Below are 24,867 nucleotides of genomic sequence, written 5' to 3'. Positions count from 1 at the left end.
ACTCTTGAAATATGATATCAAATAGTGGGATTTGACTGACATTATTACGACCCCAATGTGCGTGGCGCATATTTTTCAATAAAGAAACTTGAACCATGAACTCTTGGTTTCAACGTTCATCACGCTAGTCACAATACTCCAAGGTTTGAAAGTCCGTAGATGTCATATATAAGTTCACGTATCTGTGATATTTATTGAAAACTTTCTTTTTTCTCGAAATATTCATTGACTCTAAATCTCTTCTCTGTAAGGACATTTATCCTTCAAACATAATACACCCTGAGAGAACTGCACTGTCGAATATTAATGAATCCGTTGTGAGCATAATATAAAAGTTGTGCTAGCAATAAAACCCTTGCTTCAGGGCTCACAACTGTGGCAAAATAAGGGTGGAGGCAGCACTTTTTGATTAGTCAGGAAAGTTAGAAGAGTGTGCAAAGCACATCAGTGCTAGGAAGGTCCGGGAGAAGTCCCCGCAGGGAAAATTTTGAAATAGGTGTTCTGAAATGGAATTTTGTGTTACTTTTACTATAATTTATTGACAGTATTAACCATTTACAAGAACGTTTTGTTGATTCACGAAAATAGTTACTAACTGATACTTATACTAGCCACAGCTGTAATCACTAACAAGTATGTACACTTACAGATTAGATACGTAATTTATTATGTATTGTTATACCGATTCATACATAACACTATAAGTTTATATATTTACATACGAACAGTGTTTGAAGTTCAAGTTTAAAAAGATCTACAGTTACTGTGAAAACCTTATGGTCTGGCTGCTGCTCGGTCAACCGCTCGAGCTCTGGCGCACGTGCAAACATATTATTATAAAGTTCGATTAACCATCTGGAATGGCCAGATGGTTAGAGCGCTCGACTCGTAATCTGAGGGTCGGGGGTTCGACACAAAATATGCTCAACCTTTCAGCCGTGAGGGCGTTATAGTGTTCTGCCCAATCCTACTATTCGTTGGCAAAAGAGTAGCCCAAGAGTTGGCGGTGAGTGGTTATGATTAGCTACCTTCCCTCTAGTCTTATACTTCTAAATTAGGGACGGCTAGCGTAGATAAACCTCGCGTGGCGTTGCGTGAAATTCACAAAAACAAAGTAATCTTCTGGATTCTTCCGCCAAATGTATTTTCTTATTGCAAAACCACATCGGTCTACCTACTGTTCTTCCGCTAATTTCCTGCAAGTTTGGAAACAAATACAAATTAAAAAGAAGATATTACGCGGTTCCTTTATTGTAACACTTCTAGTGTTAATACAACTAATAATTAATTTCCAAGATACATCGATTGTGTTTCCGGTGGTACAACGATAAGTCTACAGATCTGCAACGCTAAATTGAGGGGTTCGATTTCCCTCGGTAGACTCCGCAAATAGTCCGATGTGGCTTCGCTATAAGGAGAGTCCTACATCGATTGGTTTGATGAGAACATAAGTTGTACTCAACTTACTTTTTCTAAATTTTCCTGTAAAAAAAAAAAAGCCTCGAGCATGTGCAGTTCAATTCATTTAATCGAGTAAGAAAATGACTTTCCTTTTGATATTTTTGCTAGTTGTACAGATGATGTATTTGCAGTTTTAGGTATCCCTCGGAGACATATTTTATTACAAAGAAACTAATAAATATTTATTTTAAAATTTATGTTTTATTATGAAAATATGCTATATATTTTTTGTGTTGTTACAAAGTAATTATGCCGTTGTTAAACAGTTTTTAGGTTCGCCAGTCAACCTGATTGTTGCGTATATACGTAGTATAGGCATAATACAAGGTCATTCAAGGAGAAAGATTTTTTTACTCGACTTTCTTGTGAACATATCTCGAGGCGCTGTACGAGTTTATTCCACGAATCATTAATCACAAATCAGTTCGCGCTATTCGGGAGTTTGTATACTAAAGGACTGTAAGGAAAAAGTAGCCCTGGTCAGGTGACACAGATTTTTTTTCCTTTTGATGAATTCAAAATTATGTCAATTTCACTATTAACTTAGCAAAAATATTAAACCCGTTTTGTCGACCAACGTGCGGTGAAACATACATAAGGTACTTGAGTGATGTGAAAAAGACAGGTTTAGTTTTGCTAGACGAGGGCTATTTGAGTTAGCCATCCCTAATTTAGCAGAGATGTCTACTCTTTTACCAACGAATAGTGGAATTGACCGTCACATTATAATGCCTCCAAGGCTGAAAGGACATGCATATATGATGTTATGGGGATTCGAACCGGCGAATCTCTCACTGCGAGTCAAGCAGCAACATAAACAAAACGAAAGGAAAAATATGTGATATTTACACAAGTCCTATAATGTCATTAAATTATTTTATTTGCTTTTTCCAACTTAATATCATTTAAAACATTTTTTTTCTAAAGTACCACATAATAGTTGTTAACGAGATGCATATCAGAAGATTGAATCATTCAAACTATGTAACTGTGCACAACAACACAAATAAAACTGTTAATGTAGCACCTTATGCACACGTGGTTTAAAACGTTTTGCCAGAATTTCCTAGAGATAAGGCAGTCAATCCTATTTTTCAATTACTGATCAGAAGAAAATAAAACCAGTCAGCAGCACCTACCGCCACAACGGCTTTGACCAACTTTTAAGCGAATAGCGGTAACGACAGTTATTCTCATAGCACATCCGTGGATGACAGTGCAGAACATAATCAGTTGCCATTGCGGCGCAGAAACTTGGAACTTATGATCAGCAGCCCGTCACGCTAACCATTAGGCCATCTATGCCCAACTTTTCTAAACAGAAACGTAGCTCCCTCCTCAACAAAAACAAGGAACTATTGCCACCAGTAACGACATGAAAGTAACACTTTCTGTTGCAGTTATTTACGTAATTACAGCAGGGATTAATAGTTAACCTTTAACAAGGAAATTATCCACATAGTGACAATAGATATGCAGTAAAGACGGCAGAAATCGGCCGAAATAATATAGACAGACTGAAACATACACTTGATATTATAGTAGTTAAAACAGAAAGCTTACATTACGACAGACATATTATATGTCAGAAAGCCATTGTGTAGCCTAAACCAAATTAATTTTTATCATTTATTGATTATAAGAATTGCCTTCTTTACAGCCATAACTTTGGAATGATAATATAAAGTGAAGTAACGGTGTGGTTATACAGGAAGTTGCATCAGTAAAGATCCAACATCAAACACTGACTTGACAGCTTTATGATGATATGGTATATTACATTAATAGAAAACAATGATATCCAGAGTCTGATGATAAATAACTGGTATACTTATGTGGAAGATTGTAAAATAGCTGAAATAGAGAGGACACAGTGTGATTGAAATACAATAATATTTTCTTGTTATACAGCTCAATTAGTGTGATGAGTAGAGAGGAAATAGTTTAGTTAAAATACTATGATAATGGCGTCAGAATGACACAGGTTACTGACGCCATTGAAATAAAACATGCAATGACGTCACTGAGATAAAGACATTAGAATGACACAGGTTAGTGACGTCACTGAGACAAAGGCATGAGAATGACACTGTTTAATGACTAAGAAAGAATATAAGATTATAATTATTGAACTGGCTATAACTACATAAAGAGAGAGGAGTGACTCAGTGACTTTACAGAAGAGAAAAAAATTAAATAATAATAAGTGACTGCAGATAAAAGTACTAGAAATGGAAAACATGACGTTAAGAACACTCTCAGAACAAACACTCCAAGTACAAAATGAACAATTTTTCGAAACGTTAGAAAATTTAGACCTCAAAATAACCAGAGACCACTATTGAAAACAAACAGAAGATCAGATAAGTAAATATATCGACATATTACGAAGGGTTAGACATGGACCAGAAACAAGACCTTCAAGGGACCATGGTTGGTGGGAAGAATGTACAGAACTGATGAGATTCAGATGATAAAGTATGTGTTGATGGTACGACAGATCTACAAAGCAACCGTAAAAAAGCAGTGATGGATGGATAGTACGAGAAAAATATTGACCATTACCCTCAAGAAAATGGTGGTCAGAAGAGGAAGGAAATAGGAGAATGCATGTTAGTCAATGGGAATGAAACAACCAAGCAAGTAAAGAGATTTAAATATCTTGTAAGTTGGATACTATCTGATGGGAAAATATGTAATCAGGAAATCCAAAGATAAACCGGAAAAAAGCACTTCTACAAAAAGTTGACCACTGAAATAGGACTGAGAGTTCTACAGTTCATCCAATCTATCTTAAAGGTTCCGAATATTGGACAATATCACCAACAATAAAGGAACGTAGTTCTAACGAAAGCCCAAACAAAAATAATATAGTAAGAAAACTTAGCAAAGAGACAACGGAGTTTTACAGGAGAAAAAGAAGGGATAGAAAACATCATTATGAAAGGAAAAGTCCCAAGAAAGATGAAGACAGCTGCTACCATCAGTAATTGTCAAGGAACCAGGATTAGTATAGAAACAATGAAAGCAACAGGTAGCAGTAATCAGTGGAAGACCATCTTTATAAACGCTTAAGTTGGACTAGAGAGAGCGTAAATCTCATACAAGGGTTAAACTGTTTAATAATGGATAGCGTTAAACTAATATAAGAGTTAAACTGTTTGATAATAAATAGCATTAAACCAATACAAGAGCTAAAATGTTTAACAGTGGATGTGTTAAACAAATACAAGAGTTGAAGTGTTCAATAACGGAAAGTGTTAAGTTAATATGAAACCACTACGATGAACAATGTTAAGTCAGTTACAAAATAACGTGTTACTTCGTTGAACGGTGTTAAACTAATACGATATTATAGCTCAGATGTTTTATAATGTACGATGTTAAGATATTACGTTGACTTAGCGATAGGACATTCAGCTCCTTATATACAAAGTGATTATACGTATAAATTATAGAGTCACTGCGCCTTAGTCAAGTACGTCAGAGTACCAGCGGTCAACTACCTGAAGATGAGCACATGATAACATAAACAATCCAGTGGATTTGTGCAGCCAGGTAAGCTAGTCAAACCAGATTCAACATCTCAACCGCCTTGGTAAATGGGTAATGGTGTAGTGTAGACTACGTTATTCCGGATACTCAGTACGTGGCGAAACAACGGGAAGCTGACTTAATGAAATTCCCACAAACTTTAGATAGTTACAGGAAAATTACCTCTCATTCTAGAGGTCTGTTTTCCTTTCGATTTCAGGCCCGGCACGGCCAGGTGTTTAGGGCGCTCGACTTGTAATCTGAGAGTCGCAAGTTCGAATCTCCGTCACACCAAACATACTCGCCCTTTCAGCCATAGAGCCGTTATAACGTGATGGCCAATCCCACTATTCGTTAGTAAAAGAGTAGCCCAATAGTTGGCGGTGAGTAGTGATGACTAGCTGCCTTCAGTTTACTCTTACATCGCTAAATTAAGAACGACTAGCGCAGATAGCCCTCATGTCACTGCGCGAAATTCAAAAACCCAACCCAACCGTTCGATATCATCAAATATTTAGAATGACGATACTCTAATTATTCTTGTGTCAGCTACGATTTTAAATAATATTTTCTATTTTATTCCGTCGTAAATCTGGAATGAAGAGCAAACACAGCTTCATCTACTAACATCGTGTGCAACAAGAGCAAATTCTAAGATGATTAGGCTTATGTTGTCTTACGTTATTTCCACAAGTTAATCAGGAAAACAAGACCTTACGATCGTATTTCAAATTATCTCATCTGTTGCTTGCGATAAGTAATTTAGAAACTTCTCTCCGAATTTTCCATCACCTTTAAGTGTACTGATGTTAATTCACCACCTGCTTATGTTATTTCCAATTTGTTCTCCATCTAAACACTTTTAAAACTGATCTCGACCTAGATAACCGATAATCTAAAAATACGTTTGAACAAGACACTGTCACTAATTGTAAAATCAAAAGTTACCTTTGTTTTTAGGTGATTCACGAAAAAAAGTTCGGAGTCCCAATTTTTTTTATTTATGTAATTGTGAAAACAAGTAAACTGTCTCATTTCCTGATTGACTGTTGTCACAGCTGACAAATGTATTGAAGAACCAATAATGCTCCAGTAATACACTAAGTGTAAGAGAAACAGTGTAATAATATTTTTTTTTTTTTGTATTTTTGACCAATAGCCTGAGAAAAACACTGTGAGTATTGTTCTACGACAGGCAAACTACAGTGATCTAGATGGTGTGTATCGATATTTTAGTAGGCAATGCACGAAAGAAATGACTTGAAACAAGCCATTGTTTAGGTGGTTCCAGAAGTATGTTTAATTTATGTTCTCTACTTTACTAAACGGTTATAAAGATTTATGTATTTTGTATCCCATATGTACTTGGTCAACCAGATGTATTCTGTATTGCAGCTACAATGTTTTTTCCTAATAAGCAAACTTATTATTGTATTATATACAGCAGCGTAAACAGCAGGAGTCTATTTAACTTTGTTTGCTTCAGCTGATACTCAATCACCCATCACTGCTTTGGATAGAAAAAGAAGCGCAACGATCTAAACGATTTCTTTATACACTAATGCTGAGATACTAACAAGAACCGTTTCACGTGTTAAAGAGTTAGGGCTGCAGAATTTATCATAATCACAAAATAAATAGAAGATATTCTGTGATTATCTTCGTGCTAAGCTACAAAATAAACTATAAATATTTTGTCAACCGTGGAAAATCGAACTCTGGATTTCAGTGTTGTATGTCCACAAACTTACATTCACTCCATGAGGTACATAAATAAAGATAAAACGGGAAATAATACCGCCTCAGAAAATTAAACACTGTGCTTCATGGGCTGTTATATAAAAACAGCATTAAGAAAAGACGTAAATCACAGCCACACGGTATCAACATTAGTTCTGGTACTGCTAATAAACTCGTATGTGGACTTGAATATATTATATTGGTAAATATTAATCTTCCATGAAGTGGCTTAAGTTGCATAGTGAGCTTGTTTCCGCTTTACAAAAAAACATACAAACAGTTTAAACTCGTGCTTGTCCTACACTGTAAAGGTCAGTGCTTGAAACACTTACACTTATGTAATTGAACAAAAGAACAACCTAACAGATGCATACGCCACAGAAAGAGAAGCAGTTGGTTTGATGTTTCTTATTTCAGCTTACATAAGAATTACAAAATAATAATTATATCTAAAAACGGATAATACCTGCATCTCACTAAATCCACGAGAAATGAGAAGCTATGAAACAAATTATGTTGGCCTGGACTAGAACTGACGTCATGATGAACGGCCATGTTGTAATGGCGATAAATTTACTGTTGTGATTAACACATTTGTTTGGTTGCTACTTTAAACCACAGTAGACAACATGTGCTCTGCATATCACAGGTACCGAAAACCGATACTTATTGTTGTAAGCTTGTAGACTTACCACTGTGCTACTGAGGTTGTAGGGGTGAGCTTGTCAAGTACAAACCAAAAGGTTAAATAAAGAAGTGAGAGCACTAAAATCAAACAAAAAACAACTAACGGACTGATCTTCATCAGGAAACTTGCACTGAACTATACAGCACGAGTGACGGTAAAATATACTGTTTACTGATGACGTAAACAGTTCTCGTGGGTGCATTTTCTGCGCTCTTCAATAACGAAATTCCTTTCAACCTGCACACCTATATTATTTCACAAACTAATCCCACTCTTCCTTTAAGAAGTAGCAACATTTGAAGTGGAAACTGCCCACGTGTTCATTAGAAGGTTCTTATTCCCCCGTATTCATGCCATTGGTATGACTCCTCATCATATCGCCTATTCCAACTCCTTTCGAAAGTTTTAAAAACTCTTCTAAGCATGTACGCTTTAGAAACGTTATGAAATGCTCTTATATATATATACTATCGCCCCACGTCTCTGTAAAACGAAATCAGTTAAAAAAGTATATACTCTGAATCATTAAAAAACGCCCTAATTCCGAACCCGATGTTTCAAATGCCTCTGCAGGCCCTGCTATCCATCTTACTAATAAAATCTTACCCACACCGTTAACTAAAAGTTTGAAACCGTACACGATAACTCAACACCTTCTTCTGACTCATCACTTAAGCAGACTCGACGAGAAATATCACACTTGGTTTTAGTCGCATACAATAACCAAGTATCCCATCTCGAACTCTTGCCCTAGAGCATGATGATGTAAACGAAACAGATGCATCATACGTCAGTATGTCAACACTGTAACATCCACACTAGGTCTGGAGGGAAAGTTTTAACTCGTACACTCCGTAAGATGTTATTTCATTTGCCACACATTACGTGAGTCAATTCGCAGTTTCACTGATACGTTATATATTATAAATACTGACTATATCTGAAATTACACGAGGTTAAACCAATGGACCGATCCCTACTGCAGAATATTGACTATAATTTGAATTTAAGACATGAATCTATAGTCTTTCAGTCAGACTATTGTACACAACAAATCAGATGAGCTACGAACGTATTTTCTAACCAGGATGTGTCTGTGAACTAATAACGAAGGACAGAATCAGAGCAGATAAGGCATATGGAATTCTTAATATTTATAAGTACAAAATTCTACAGAATTAATTGCAAAGACTCATTCTTGAAATTAAGCACATTTGTTCAGTAACTGTGAGATTTTTCAACAGATATTGGGATTACTGTACACTGTTGGCAAATTAAAATGTTTTCAATAGAAGTTGTTCTATCTTATAGACGACGGCTGAAAGGTTTGGTTTGTTTTAAAATTCGCGCAAAGATACACGAGGGCTATAAAGAACGCCCTTTTATGCCACATCAATCTGTCTAAGGCCAAAAGTGCCCACAATAATAAAAAATAGTGTATGAGAGTGTTATAAGGTTTTTAACTAAAGACCCTACAAGATACACTCCACTGATTTTCTACACAATGTAATATAGTCTTTAAATAACCACATTTTATATTTTCTGAAAGACGTGTGAAAGTTTAAAATTGACATTGTTACAAACCAAGTGCCCTAACTGATTTGTTACAAGCAAGCGTTTTAACTGACGATTTTAGAAGCCACGTGTTCTAACTAGCAACGTTACAAACCACGTGTTCTAACACTATTACCAGCCAAGTTCTATTTCAGCTATATACGTTAGTGTATTGTATTATTCTACAATTATTATGGTTTTCTTGTTGGGCTACCCTGTATGATCCAACAATATGATGTCACAAAGTTAAGAGAACCCTCTACCATACAAACTCATTTAATGTTACTTGCATATATTAAGAGAACGCTAAATTATAACCATATACTGTAACTTTTGTAGCGATTATGTTGAAATATGTCTTAGCAGAAACTACTTTTTATCGTAGAACATTTAAAATTATACTTAACCGATTTTCTTACTAATAAATATTATTGAACGTCTCAATTATGACAATTATTGTTATTACGTAATTATATTAAGAGGAGCCTCAATCGATACAAATAAATCGTCAAAACGAAATCCTCTTCCCGTGTTTTGTTTTAATGAGTTAAGCTTGTATAGTTAGTGTATTATATTCTTCCATACACGGTATTTCACCGGAAGTTCTGAGGGTCTATAGCACTAATAATAGGATTCTATCACATATCTGTGTTGGATAGAGACCAGACACACCCTTATGTAGTTTCATGTTTAATAACAAATAAAATAATATTTATTCTGCTTTAAACCTCCCAAGCTATTTATACACTTCTAACTATCGTTCACATAACATCAGTCAACGCACTTCTACCCATCGTTCAAACCACATAAACTCACTAATTTACCTCCAGACCAACTGGCAATAAATTTACGAGGTGGAAAACGTAGTCGAATCATAAAAACTATAACCACAGAAGGGTTTGTTTATTTGTTTTTTTTAATTTTGCGCAGAGCTACACGAGGATTATCTGCGCTAACCGTCCCTAATTTAGCAGTGTAAGGCTAGAGGGAAGGTAACTAGTCATCGCCACCCACCGCCAACTCTTGGGTTACTCTTTTACCAACGAATAGTGGGATTGATCGTCACATTATAACTCCTTCACGGCTGAAAGGATGAGCATGTTTGGTGTGACGGGGATTTGAACCCGCGACTCTTAGATTATTAGTCGAGTACCTTAACCACCTGGCCATGCTGGGCCCCTACAGAAGGGATAAAATATTTATCGATATACGTATGTAATTTCTAAACGACTGATGTTAGAGAAATACGGCCTTTACCGATTATAAAATGTTTTCTACTTAAATATGGTCATTAGTGTTACATCTTCATAACAAGTAACAAGACAAGATGATATTCTGATAAAGCACCCGACATATATCTTCTACACGTGATTTTAACCGAGATTTTGTATTATTATTTCATGAAAATAGTACAGTCGTTACAATTATCATCAAATAATTTAAATACTTCTACTTTGAAATTAAAGTATTTCAATTTTTTTTTATATGTTTAGCTTTGCGTTCTTTGACTGGTCTCTTGACATGGCCGCTAAAGAGCACACAATAGATTGCATGTAAGATAAACCGAAATTCCGCTGTTGCTCTTTCCTTCCAGTGTAATTTATAGCCATCGACATGTTATAAAAGTCTAGTGCTTCGCGGAAACTCATTGTTCTCACCATAAATAATAGTGACACGAGCAACCCAGAAAACACAATAAAAGGGGGGAGGGGTAATGATCTTGTGACACGTATATGTGACCGTTAACTTTCAAATCAGTGTTAACATTCAGGGTTTATGTGTCTATCCAGAAAATGAAAGACAGCGCACGAAAACATCTTCCAGGATTAACTGTGTTGGTTAAAGGTTACTAAGTATAACCCCTGGTGGCTCAGCCGTTCTGCAGATTTATAACGCGAAAAGTCCAGTTTCGATACTTACGGTGGACAGAGAAGATAGGTCACCAAGTAGCTTTGTGTTTAAGAAAACACAAACAAATAAATTACTAAAAACTGTTCTGATTTTAATAGGAAGGAGGGAACTAATCAATGAGTCTTTATCTTACAGTAAAAACAGAAGTTAAGAAGTACTGTGACTTGAAACTACATTTAATACAAATAAGAAGTAATAACTTAACAGCATTTAAATTAAGCTACTGCTAACCGACTGGTGGACACCGTAAACCTACTGCTAACCGATTGGTGGACTAGATAGATAAACCTTGTTTTAAAAGTAAAATTGTTAAATATAACTGTCAGAAAACGCTTTGAATAAAAGCAAATAAACAGTTTAATCAGAACAGATAAAGCTGAGCCTAAATATAGACTAATACTTATTTTATATTTCAAAGTGTATCGGATAGTGAAGAAGAGAAAGTTTCTTGAAATAAAAATAACAAACATCTCCAGGAAAATAATTTCGTTTTTCTTTTTTTATTCCTCTCGTTTAAGTTTTCTCAAGAAGGTACCTTAACCTATACAAACAAGATTAGGGACGAAACTTGAAAGGTAAATACAGAGAGGAAAAACATTGTCATAGGACGGGTGTCGTAAATTAACATGAGTCAATAAATATGCCACAACAACTAGAAACAGTACTAGTTGGCAAAAGACTACTCCTGATCCCTGGTGGTCCAGCGGTAAATCCGAGGCTTAAAATCGAGTTTTGATAACTGGGAAGGCAGAATACAGACAACCCTTTACAACAAAATCCTTTTTGGAAACGAATGTTTCTAACCAGATTTCTCGTTACACTCCACATATCTTTGTATGCTACACGGCGCTATTAAGAGAAGTCGCAAAGACATAATTGAACAGTTATTTTTGTTGTTTTTTGAATTTCGCGCAAAGCTACTCGAGGGCTATCTGCGCTAGCCGTCCCTAATTTAGCAGTGTAAGACTAGAGGGAAGGCAACTAGTCATCACCCCTCACCGCCAACTCTTGGACTACTCTTTTACCCACGAATAGTGGGATTGACAGTCAAATTATAACGCCCACACGGCTGAAAGGGCGAGCATGTTTGATGCGACCGCGATTCGAACCCGCGACCCTCGGATTACGAGTCGAACGCCTTAACACACTCGGCCATGCCGGGCTAATAATTGAACAGACAGCCAATGCTGTGTTTAATCCGATTTATCTGTGGTAGAATTTCATATATATCGCACATAAGAAACGAGTAATTTAATTCAATTTTCGGCTGGTTCTCTGCATTGACTGTTGGTAATCATAATAAAATTACTTAATATGGTGTATTTCAGGGTTAATAAGATAGCAATAAAATGTCTGAAATGAAACCAGTAACTTGGAAATAAGTAAAATTCCGAAAATTCCAGTTCCATTGTGATATTATTTTTTATGTTTATGTGCATAAAGCTGTATATGTTTTACCCAGTAAATATGTGTTCTTATGAAAACTTGTGTATTCAATACATCCCTTTGTTTAGTCTACAAACTTGAAATGCTAAAATCCAATGTTTGATTCCCCGCGGTGGGCTCAGCAGATGGCCCTACGTGACTGTTCTCTAAAACAAACTAATTTTTGTTTCAATAAGCGGTAAATATACTGACATCGTCAACAGTTAAGCTGTAAGTTTCACAGCTTACAACACTAAACTTTGGGGTTCGATACTTACGATGTGGGTCACAGAAAATCTTCTAATTGGACATTGGAAATAGAAAAGTTATTTTCCTGAAGTCAAGTCGTATATTGTAAACAATGTAGCCTGCCATATAGTAGGTAAACAGGCGATAGTTAACACTTGAATGTTTATCTGATTAAACAGCAGCTGTCTACTTATAGGCGTTCGTGATTTGGAATATAGATAATGATTCACGAACAGACCTATACGTCTTACGTCACTCCTTCTATCACTGACGTCGTGTTGTCCATTATCCATATGCACTACACTAAGTTCACCCTTGTCACCCTCCTTGTTTTCCAATATCCATTAACCATTAACAGCTTTCATTAAGATATTTCAGTTCCCCTAAGTTACAGAACCCCACGGGAAATATCTGCAAATAGTAAATATGAGATATAGTTTGTACTAGCACTTTCCTCGTGTGGAAGTAGGTTCATCTGATAATATATATATACAGATATTAAATTGCTTAATTCACTATTACATACAGCAGTAATTTTCAATTACTGTTAACGCCTTGGAGAAAGCTTTCGCGTCATGCTCTGTATAGTTTCTTAAAGGTTGTAACAATTTTGTGTATCTCTGGTGTGAAATGGTAGCCGGTCGTGGAGATGCTTATTTTCTCCTGCTGGTATCATCCCCTTAATTTATCGATACGGTTCAATACAGCAATTCTCCGTGTCATAACATCTTAACAATCACAGAATATTAAAACTTTGGGAAGCAAAATGGTTATATGTTTTACGACATAAGAAACACTTAGTGCAGTGGTTCCCAACCTTTTTTATTACCCGCACCCCTTAAAAATTTTAATATGTTCTCGCACCACTCACAGTAATTATTTATTTAAGAATAAAGGTGAAGGTGGCCAAAACAAATGTTATCTCGTACCCCTTGTTGGGAACCACTGTCTTAGTAGATAAAACATAGCTAGGACTAATGACCGAATGAAACATTCTGATCTAGACAAAAGAAGTTTTAGTTTCTACATTTTAATATGGTATCTTGTTTTACGCTAACAAAACATTCGGTGAAATAAATTCAGATACATCCTAGGCCTGTAATATAACGTCATTAAATGCAAATCATTCTAAGAAATCCGGTGCATGTTGTATGAAACTATTATAAAATAAAAAGAAATACACGAAACTAAGAGAGAAATTAATCAAATATAATAAAACTATTGGTATTAATATTGCACAAACACATTTTCCTTTGTTAACCTATTTTAGTCATGTCGTTTATGCGACGTTTCATGGAAAGACATTACACAACAAACAACAAAAAACATCACACGTTCCCTGGTTTTTCTGTACTTATACGATCTATGTATTGTTCAGCATTCCATCTTTACACAAGCATTAGACACAATTTGTACCAATAAATGAAAGGTTTTACCGATAGCTGAAAGAACGATATATACATATGTGACGTTTATTTGTTGTTAAATACAAGCCAAGCTTTGGTCTATCCGTGCTGTGCTCACCACGGATATCGAAATCCGATTTGTAGCGTTATACATTTATTATTTATTATTCTAAATTACCGAATGAACCACTGGGAGCAAACAGCATATAAATCACATCACTAGAAAATGAACATATCAGCTGAACGGTTACTTTATTCACAGTTAAATTAAATCAAAAATTGTCGGTGAGAGTAAGGTCATACATATCTCCTTAACTTTAAAACGCCGATACAGTTGGTTGAAATGGAACGTCAATTCGTTCTTTTCTTCCACTTTAAACACATCAGATCACGTCAGATAACTTCCTTACGTGTCAATCTGTTTTTGGTTATGCATTATTGTCTGCCGTTAACATTTTATAATCTTTTACAGGCATCTCTCAATTCTCTACAAGTTTACGATGCTGTAAATCGGGTTTTGATACCAGCGGCTAGCAGCCTGTTACGTAGCTTTGCCCTAAAGGACAACCAACATCTCAATTTATCAGTGCCGTTCCGTAGACGATTATTAGTAGCAGAAACATTCTACGTCAAAGCTATTGTTTTTTATTGGTTATTTAAAAAATACCAAGTTAGACAATAAACACACGGACGTTTCGTAAGCATAAAATGCTTATTTTACCAGATGAACTGAACGAAACTCCACATGTGGGAGCTTTTCGAACAGAAAACCATATAACCCGTATTCAGTCTGTCACAGTAATTAGTTCATTAATATTTATTTTTGCACAAGATCTCACAATGGATGACAAGGCCTGTCAACTTTAATAATTTTTTATCTTTAAAATACAACGACAGTATCCAGACATTTCTTGTTCACCAAAGAAAGAGATACCATATGGGCTTATCATATCACGTGATATGCATGAACCAATCACACAAACAAATAGCTTGAAGTTGCAATTAAAAATGGCTCAGTTACAGGGATATCTGGTACCCTAAACTCTCAATCCAGCTTATTTATCACGATATATCCCGATTATTTTTACATATACTAACTAATTACGCTGCAACAATCACATATTCGAATAAGAAACCCTTCCCTAGACTATTATGAAGTTTTAAATCTTTCAATTAGTGCTGCAAAACACAATTATCTAAACAATATTTAACATTTACCAGCGACCTAAACATTTAACAAATTGAGGAGCGAAAAACAAATAAGCTTGGATTTCAAATCTTTTTAATAATTTAAAACTTCCTTTGATTAACTTTGACAACTATTTTGTTGATACGTTCGAATTCTGTTCAGACTTATTTTATTTCAGTAGATTTTGTCGTGTGTATGAAGTACTTTTAGTTAAAATGGCCCACGGTTTAATTTCATCGCATTAGATTTTCAAAACATTTTCTTTGAGAGGCATACCCCCCGTGCACCCCCTCATAAATGGCATAGTTTGCACACATTTTGTGTCACATTTTAGTGGTTGTAGTGGCCCGACCACAAAAAAAGTATTTCCTACGGCAGTGATAACTAAAAAAAGGTTATATCAGTAATGGTGGAGTGTAGGAATATATTAAAACGGCAGTTTTCATACTGGCAAACGTATATTGTTTATCGGGAATTCATTAAGATAATTGTTCCACTATCAGTAGCTTCGTTACAGATACCTGTAATCAGAAAAGGGAAGGTTCATTAACTGTTTTGTTGAAACAGTTGAGAGGACTGTTAAGACAGTTTTCAAGTCTACAAACAACCGAGAGATTTGATAAACAAATTCACTCTGCGAATTGTAACGTCAATTCTGTCACTCGTTTATAAAAGACAGTTCAATCGTCAGTAGATTAGGTATTTCGAGAAAGTACAATCGTACAAGACCTAACTGAATCAGTTTCTAAGGCACTTCAGATTTCTCTAAAAAAATAAATCCATTTAATAGCATGGTGATGGTAGGCATGCACGACAACCCATAGTTATAAAATAATTTTTTTCTATAATACTCAAAAACAATGGTTAAGGAATGTTCCGACAGATTTAAACCTTTCAAATGTCATAGCTATGTTAACAATATTTCGTTATACTTAGAGAAAATAAAAACAACAAACGGGAAACAGTTGTTGTTTTCTTAGAGTATCTGAATGAACAGATTATTTGTATTGAATTTAAAACTGATGTAAAGAAACCTACTTGCAGTTACTTTTTAAGATGTGAACGATAATAATTATGTAAATAGAAACACAAATCAATTTATTAAAGATAACAATTTTATATCTCTTACTTGTAAGATGAATTTCATATTAGACAGAACTTCTGGTATTTTCCATATCTAGCATTACAAACAACGTGTAGAGGTTTTAAAGACAATTTTAATATTTCATTATATTATGTGTTGAAAAGTTTCTAAGGAGAGTAAAGCCCCCCTCAAAAAATGAGTTATGACGCCATTTACGTCAATCTTCCATTTATGTGTAAAGACAGTTATGTGGCCCAGCATGGCCAGGTGGGTTAAGACGTGCGAGTCGTAATCCGAGTGTCGCGGGTTCGCATCCCCGTCGCACCAAACATGCTCGCCCTTTTAGCCGTGGGCGCGTTATAATGTGACGGTCAATCCTACTATTTGTTGGTAAATGAGTAGCCCAAGAGTTGGCGGGTGGTGGTGATGACTAGCTGCCTTTCACTCTAGTCTTACACTGCTAAATTAGGGACGGCTAGTGCAGATAGCCCTCGAGTAGCTATGCGTGAAATTCAAAACAAACAGACAGTTATGTGCTGAGAAATCATAACAGAAACACAATGAAATCAGTCTATCTATATATTCTTGTGTGTAGGAATGTAATATTAAAAATGCGATATTAATAATGAAATTTTAGTACTGAGAATTTTTCAAGTTTAACTAAATTCAACGCTGTTTAGAACAGATTACAGACCAGCACCTGAGCAACGAGTCGTTTAAAACTGTATATAGACTAGCATATGAACTACAAGTCGTTTAGAACAGGATATAGACTAGCATCTGAACCACAAGTAATTTAGAACTGTATATAGACTAGCATCTGAACCTCTAGTCGTTTAGAACTGTATATAGACTAGCATCCGAACCACAAGTCGTTTAGAACGGCATACAGACCAGTATCTAAAACCTAGTTTTAGTAATTCGTTAAACATCTGGATCGTAGACACATAGTTCCAACAGAGAACAAGACCTCAAAGCAAAAGACATCCCGTCGATTAAAAAACTCAAACCTTAATAGAGGTCTAACTCAGCAGCAACGAAAATTCTTGTCAAAATGTAAGTGTACTTTCTCTTGTTTACACACGTTCATTCTGAAAGTTGATAGAATGAACGAACAAGAAAAAAGTAGAACATCAAAAATGGCATCGTTATTGGTTCGTTTATTAAGCACAGTCAATAATAGTTGGGTATATTAAGGAGGTTATTGAACATCCATTTCCATATCTGTTCGTTTGTAATTAGAACATTAGTAGAAAAAAATCAACAGTTTCTAGAATATATTGTAGTCCAAACTGCCATTTGGTGTTGTAGATACTGAAAAAATGAAAACGAGGCTCCGTTAGACAAGTTGGATTTGATCATTAATTGTTTCTGTTGTCCCGGCCACGAGCTGTGCATAAAAATTTGTTATTCGACGTCTTTTATTGCGTGTCCCTGTGCGAGTGAAACTAAAGTACTCAGTTGTGCCTTAAATCTAAGAGCTACTGAATTACACAGCGAAATGATAGTGTTGCAGGAAGGCGGGCGTTGAAACACGTACTTACAGAAACGGCTGCACTAAATCTAGTTTTCTTTATGCGTGACACGCATTTATCAATGCACAATCGAGAATGTATGTCAAATATATGTGTACGTATGGCAGTAATATCGTTCACAGGTACCTCTAATGAACTTTGTCCAGTCCTCTAACATCAACATAAACTCAGTTACTGGAAAATGTCGTTGAAAAATAAATCGAACATCAAATCTTATCAACAAGACAGCGCATTGACCACCACCGCCTTTTGGATGAAAAGGTCTTAAACTGTATTTTCAAAAATAAATTTTGCTTTTAAGACAATAGTAGTTAAATGAAATTTTGTTTCTAACATGAGATGCCTGCTTGTTCTGTAAATTTTAAGGACGGGCCGATATTACCGCAAAAGTAAGCATGTATTAGAGCAACTTGTAATGTATAGTCAGTCATGTAAACCAGTAGAGTAGCAGTAAATTTACGAACATGCAACACTAAATTTCGGGGTTACATTCCTCGCGATTGATACAGCAGGTAGTCCAACGTAGCTTTGATCTACTTCAAACAAATAAAGAATGAATAGTTTATAGGAACATTATTTATCAACCAGTTAAACAAGAGATGAAATTAGAGCATGTATGTATATATAATACATATATACGTGTGTGTGTGTGTTATTGGATACAGATAATGAATCAGCTTTACTGATAGGTTACAGTTTACAGCCTCTGGTATCGAGGTCCTCTCTAAGTGTGTCACATGATGGTTGAGGTGTTGATGCGCATGAGCAAGAATATGTTCAATATGATTTAAGATCAGAACTTACTCTCAGCCAATCAATGCACTCTTTCGCTTTTCCTCCAATGTACTTCATCAAAATTCTGTTATTTCAAAAATTAACCCGAACAAGAACTGGCCCAAACTTCTGTTACTTCTAGAATTAACCTGAACAAAAACTGACCCAAACTTCTGGTATTTGTAGAATTAACCTGAATAAAAACTGGCCTAAACTTCTGTTACTTCTAGAATTAACCTGTACAAAAACTGCTGCGATGATACACATAAAAGGTTGTAGACTTAGGTTAAATAAATACCATGTTAATAAATATATTGTACAAGTCCACCACTGAATAACACAGTAATATTTGTTCACCCATTAATGTTAACACCTCCCCACACGATAAACGAATCATATACAACAATATCACTTCTGGCCCTCGAGACATGCCCCCCTCCTTCCGAGAGCAGGCTTAGAAAGTCTAAGAAAACTCTGCGACTGAGTGTAGGGCTAAAGGAGATCTACTATATGAAATGCAGTCTACCCTATCAAGTGTACGGCTAAAACAGGCCCACTATATTAAGTGTAGGACTAAAGCAGGTCTACTGTATTAAGCGTGGGACTAAAGTAGGTCCACTATATTAAGTGTAAGACTAAAGCAGGTCTACTATATTATGTATAGGAATAAAGCAGGTCCACTACATTAAGTGTAAGACTAAATCAGGTCTACTGTATTATGTATACGACAAAAGCAGGTCCACAACATTAAGTGTAAGACTAAATCAGGTCCACAACATTAAGTGTAAGACTAAATCAGGTCCACTATATTAAGTGTAGGACTAAATCAGGTCCACTATATTAAGTGTAGGACTAAAGCAGGTCCACTACATTAAGTGTAAGGTCCTCTCGTGTAATTTTTTCATATCTTTTAAAATGTTTGTCTATTTCGGTTTTTTTGTAAACAAACCTTTATTATACTTATAGTAAAATAAAGACCACTTGCTATAAAATAATTTCAACTTTATTTCATTGTTATAAAACCAGAGATTTGAACAAACGACTGGTCACTCAGCTATGTCACTTATACTGGTCTCTTACCGTTCCGACTCATTTGTCTTTCAAAGGAAATCATAATGGTTGAAATCCTTGACAATCTTCGTTGGTTTTGAATTTTTCAAAAAGCTACACGAAGGCTATCTAAACACGTGTCCCTATTTTAGCAGTAACCAGCTAGAGTGAGAGCAGCTAGCCAACAACACCCACCGCCAAATCTTTGACTACTATGTTAACAATGAAAAATAGGATTAGCCGTAACTTTGCAATGCCTCTACAGCTGAAAGGGCGAGCGTGATCGGAGAAGTAGATTAAATCCCACGACTCAAGAGTCGTAACCATCAGGTTATGCTAGATCAAATGTGACGAAACCTCAGAGAAAGCATTGGGATATTTTAGTCACGTTTTAGCCACCTGATGAATAGAAGCCAATTGTTGACTACAAGTGGCCCAAAATATTGTTAGAAGGCTATCAAACTGCTTCCAAATAAATAATATACTTACATCTGGACAACCCCGACCATCTATCCTGTGCAGCATGTGCAAACGACCGTCATCTTTTAATGTTTGGCTTAGCACAACAGTAGCATAATTTTTACGTAATCAGACGTCGTGTTCCTCCTGTACAGATGTTTAGAGCGAGAGAAACAAAAACACTCTCATAAAGCTAGTCTGTGCATCTTTCGCCAAACAAGGTGATTTTTACCCACATGTATCTGTGAAACAGCTTTTCAGCCATGAGACAAGCAAAAAACTGGGAATCTATGGATAGCGAACTCAGGAACATGATGCATGTAGTTTAGGAACTGGTGGACTTATCAATATCTAATCCATCTAAATAGCACCATTAATTTCGCATATTACAGAAACAGTAAGCTAACACTGTTGGAATGTGACAACGAAAACAACTGTGACTCCAGCTTCATAGGTAGTCATGTCCAATTTCATGCACACAGCTACAATAATGTACAAACATGCACAACGTATTGTTATATTGTAATACGAACACCAACAACAGTACTATACTGTTATAAAACAACACAAACATTGTGAACTGAAGTGTACTATTACATTGGAACATGGACAACAGTACTACATTGTTATAAAACAACACAAATATTGTGAACTAAAGTGTATTGTTATATTGTAACATGGACAACGTTACTACACTGTTTATAACAAGACGAACACTGTGAACTGAAATGTACTGTTATATTGTAACATGGACAACAGTACTACACTGTTAAAAACAAGACGAACATTGTGAACTAAAGTGTGGTGTTGTGTCTGATTCTGTTAGATTTACAAAAAGATGGGAGAAAGAGAGTTCATTTCTATATTCTAACATAAATGCATGGTTTATTATTAAGCTATGGAGCACGCTCGGTTTGAAGTAGTACATTGTATCATTGTAATATCAGCACGAAGTGTAGTTCTCTACAATAGAAATATTGTGAAGAGGTGTACATTTATTTCAAGTAAAATACGATTCCAACAATAGATAAAACAACGTTAGAAACAAACAGAGATGTCTTGAAGTATGTACGTCTCTGGTATATTATAAAGAAAATTCGTGAAGCTAGTGGCTTGATATGATCCAAAATAAAAGGAATGAAACATAGTACACTATGTGGGTGTTATTACGTGACGGTCAATTCCACTATTCATTGATAAAGAGTAGCCCGAGAGTTGGCGGTTGGTCGAGTTGACTAGATTCCTTTTATCTAGTGAAGCACTGCTAGATCAGGAACAGCTAACATAGGTATCCCCCGAGTAATTGACTTTGCGTGAAATTCAATAAACAAAGTACACTGTTGCTCTGACACAAGGATTTAGAACTTAATTGTGTTATATAGTATGAAAATAGTAAGCTTCGCTTTAGTGAAAAAGTAGAATATTGTTTTATATTTCTTACAAACATTCACAAAAGTACGATTGTTGATCTTCAAGAATCGATTATTATCATATTACACACGTGCATCTCGACAAGAACGCCTACTGCAGACCTACCAGCGTCATGACAAACCTAGAATTTTTGTGTTAAACCTTTGATAAAGATGTATCTCTCGGTGAACTAATGTCCTATATTTAAACTTTCACCAAGTGAAAATGAACACCTAAAGACACAAGCTTGTTCTTACCTAGTATTTAACGCTGAGGTATTTTCCGAGAGTTACAGAGCAGTCATACCAAAGTTTCCGCAATGCGTGAAAACGCACGTGTCGTCTGTCTCACTGGCTGGCTGGCTAACGGTCCGTGTATCTCAGAATTCCTCGTTTTTTATAGCCTCAACTACCCTTCCTCTCTCTCTGTTTAGTATCAGATGGTTTGCTATTATGTGTTACAGAAGTAGACAAGAGATCAGCTATCAAGCGTGTTGTGTTATTAAGAGTACAACACACCACCTCAAGACGGTCGTTTGTAACAAAGTGCTTAACGTGTGACTGAGTTATTTAAAAGTACATAACATTTTTGATGCTCGCTAACTAGCTCCGTTGGGACAGTTACGGATGAGACAACGGCCAGTCGGATAATGTTCGTTCTATCGACAGCTGCATCAGTTTCACACCGAGTAGAAAAAAAACATTCTCCAAGATCCGATGTGGACATATTACGCCGCCCCGAACAGTCACAGCCAACAGGTACCTACACGAGATTCCTGACTCCACTCTATCCCAGAATGCACCCATGAGCCCAGCGCCGACAGCTACTTGCTAACGTCGTACGCTCCAGGTTATGCAAGAAATGTGCAGGGAGCTGCTACAGGTGCTTTGGAGTCAACCGTATTCTACACAGCTCGAGTTGCCGCCGTTTATAAATCATTACTTTACGACGAGGATGTTCGGGCAGCATAGCCTCGAGCTATGGCGTATCCTCCTTAAGGAGAAATGGGGGAAAATGAACCTAGTCAAAAGAATGAAGTGCCATCTAATTAACTGGTAGCGTATCAAAATATTTGTTGACAGTTTTGGTAATAGCATGGTACATGGGTATAAGTATCATAATCTGGTTCAATATATACCTAAAATATAGGGAAACTACTTGTACGTGAATCAACATATAATTAAAATATAGAGAAAACTACTTTCATCTGGTTCAATATATGTTTAAAATATAGGGGAAACTACTTGACTTCTACTTAGTTCAATATGTACTTAAAATATAGAAGAAACTACTTCTATCTGGCTCAATATATGCTTAAAATACAGAAGAAACTTCTTGTACCTGGTTCAATATATATACTTAAAATATAGAAGAAACTTCTTGTACCTGGTTCAATATATATACTTAAAATATAGAAGAAACTTCTTGTACCTGGTTCAATATATATACTTAAAATATAGAAGAAACTACTTGAACCTGGTTCAATATATACTTGAAATATAGAGTAAACTACTTGTACCTTATTAAATATATGCTTGAAATATAGAACAAACTACTTGTACCTTATTAAATATATGCTTGAAATATAGGGGAAACTACTTCTACCTGATCCAATATATGCTTCAAATTTAGGGGAAACTACTTGTATGTGATTCAATATAGGCTTAAAATATTGGGGAAACTATTTGTACTTGCTTCAATATATACTTAAAATATAAACGAAACCACCTCTACTTGGTTCAATATATACTTACAGTATAGGAGAAACCACTTGCACCTGATTCAATATATACTTAAAATATAAGGAAACTACATTTACCTGATTCGATATATGCTTAAAATATAGGGGAACTACTTGTACCTAGTTCAATATATGCTTGAAATATAGGGGAAACTACTCGTACCTGGTTCAATATATGCTTAAAATATAAAGAAAACTACTTGTACCTTGTTCAATATATGCTTAAAATATAAAGAAAACTACTCGTACCTTGTTCAATATATGCTTAGAATATAGGGAAAACTCCTTCTACCTGATTCAATATATACTTCAAATTTAGGGGACTCTACTTGTATCTGGTTCAATATATACTTAAAATGTAGAGGAAACTACTTCTACCTGGTTCAATGTATACTTAAAATATAGGGGAAACTACTTCTACCTGGTTCAATGTATACTTAAAGTATAGGGGAAACCACTTCTACCTGGTTCAACGTATACTTAACGTATAGGAGGAAACTACCTGTACCTGGTTCAATATATACTTAAAGTGTAGGGGAAAAGTACTTGTACCTGGTTCCATATTTGCTTGAAATATAGAGGAATGTACTTCTACCTGATTCAATATATGCTTCAAATTTCGGGGAAACTACTTGTATGTGATTCAATATATGCTTAAAATATTGGGGAACTACTTGTGCCTGGTACAATATATACTTAAAATATAGAGGAAACCACTTGTACTTGGTTCAATGTATACTTAAAGTATAGGGGAAACCACTTCTACCTGGTTCAATATATAATTAAAGTATAGGAGAAAACTACTTTACCTGGTTAAATATATAATTAAAGTGTATGGGAAAACTACTTGTACGTGGTTCAATATATACTTAAAATATAGAAGTAACTACTTCTACCTTGTTCAATATATACTTAAAATATAGAGAAAACCATATCTACCTGGTTCATTCTATACTTAAAATATAGAGGAAACTACTTGCACATGGTTCAATATATATTTGAAATATAGAGGAAACAATTTATATCTGGTTCAATATATGCTTAAAATATAGAGGAAACCACTTCTACCTGGTTCAATATATACTTAAAGTATAGGGGAAACCACTTCTACCTGGTTCAATGTATACTTAACGTACAGGAGGAAACTACCTGTACCTAGTTCAATATATACCTAAAGTGTAGGGGAAAACTACTTGTACCTGGTTCAGTATGTACTTAAGATATAAAAGAAACTACTTGTACCTGGTTCCACATTTGCTTGAAATATAGAGGAAAGTACTTCTACCTCATTCAATATATGTTTCAAATTTCCGGGAAACTTCTTGTATGTGATTCAATATATGTTTAAAATATAGGGGAAACCACTTCTACCTGGTTCAATATATGCTTGAAATATAGGGGAAACCACTTCTGGTTCAATGTATACTTAAAGTATAGGAGGAAACTACTTGTATCTGGTTCAATATATACTTAAAATATAGAAGAAACTACTTGTACCTGGCTCAATATATGCTTAGAATATAGAGGAAACCACTTCTACCTGGTTCAATATTTCCTTAAAGTATAGGAGAAAACTACCTGTACCTGGTTCAATGTATACTTAAAGTATAGGAGGAAACTACCTGTACCTGGTTCAATATTTACTTAAAGTGTAGGG

The 24,867-nt window shown here is 35.4% G+C and overlaps 1 protein-coding gene across 2 annotated transcripts in view; it reads right to left on the bottom strand.

The window, feature by feature from the left end:
* Positions 1-24,867, bottom strand: part of LOC143225335 (uncharacterized) — a 331,508-nt gene that overhangs the window by 162,323 nt on the left and 144,318 nt on the right. The window contains exon 1 of one of the 2 annotated variants that reach the window (XM_076454553.1): positions 21,727-21,871. The exons of the other annotated variant lie outside the window; for it this stretch is intronic. The gene's annotated coding sequence lies outside the window, so the exon portion shown is untranslated. Of the gene's footprint in view, positions 1-21,726; positions 21,872-24,867 lie in introns of those variants that run through there. 2 annotated transcript variants of the gene reach the window in all.

The sequence above is a fragment of the Tachypleus tridentatus genome, chromosome 9, assembly GCF_004210375.1.
Source record: "Tachypleus tridentatus isolate NWPU-2018 chromosome 9, ASM421037v1, whole genome shotgun sequence".
In the NCBI taxonomy this organism is placed as follows: domain Eukaryota; kingdom Metazoa; phylum Arthropoda; class Merostomata; order Xiphosura; family Limulidae; genus Tachypleus; species Tachypleus tridentatus.
Note: the sequence above shows the minus strand (reverse complement) of the source record. Positions and strands in the feature narration are given on the sequence as shown.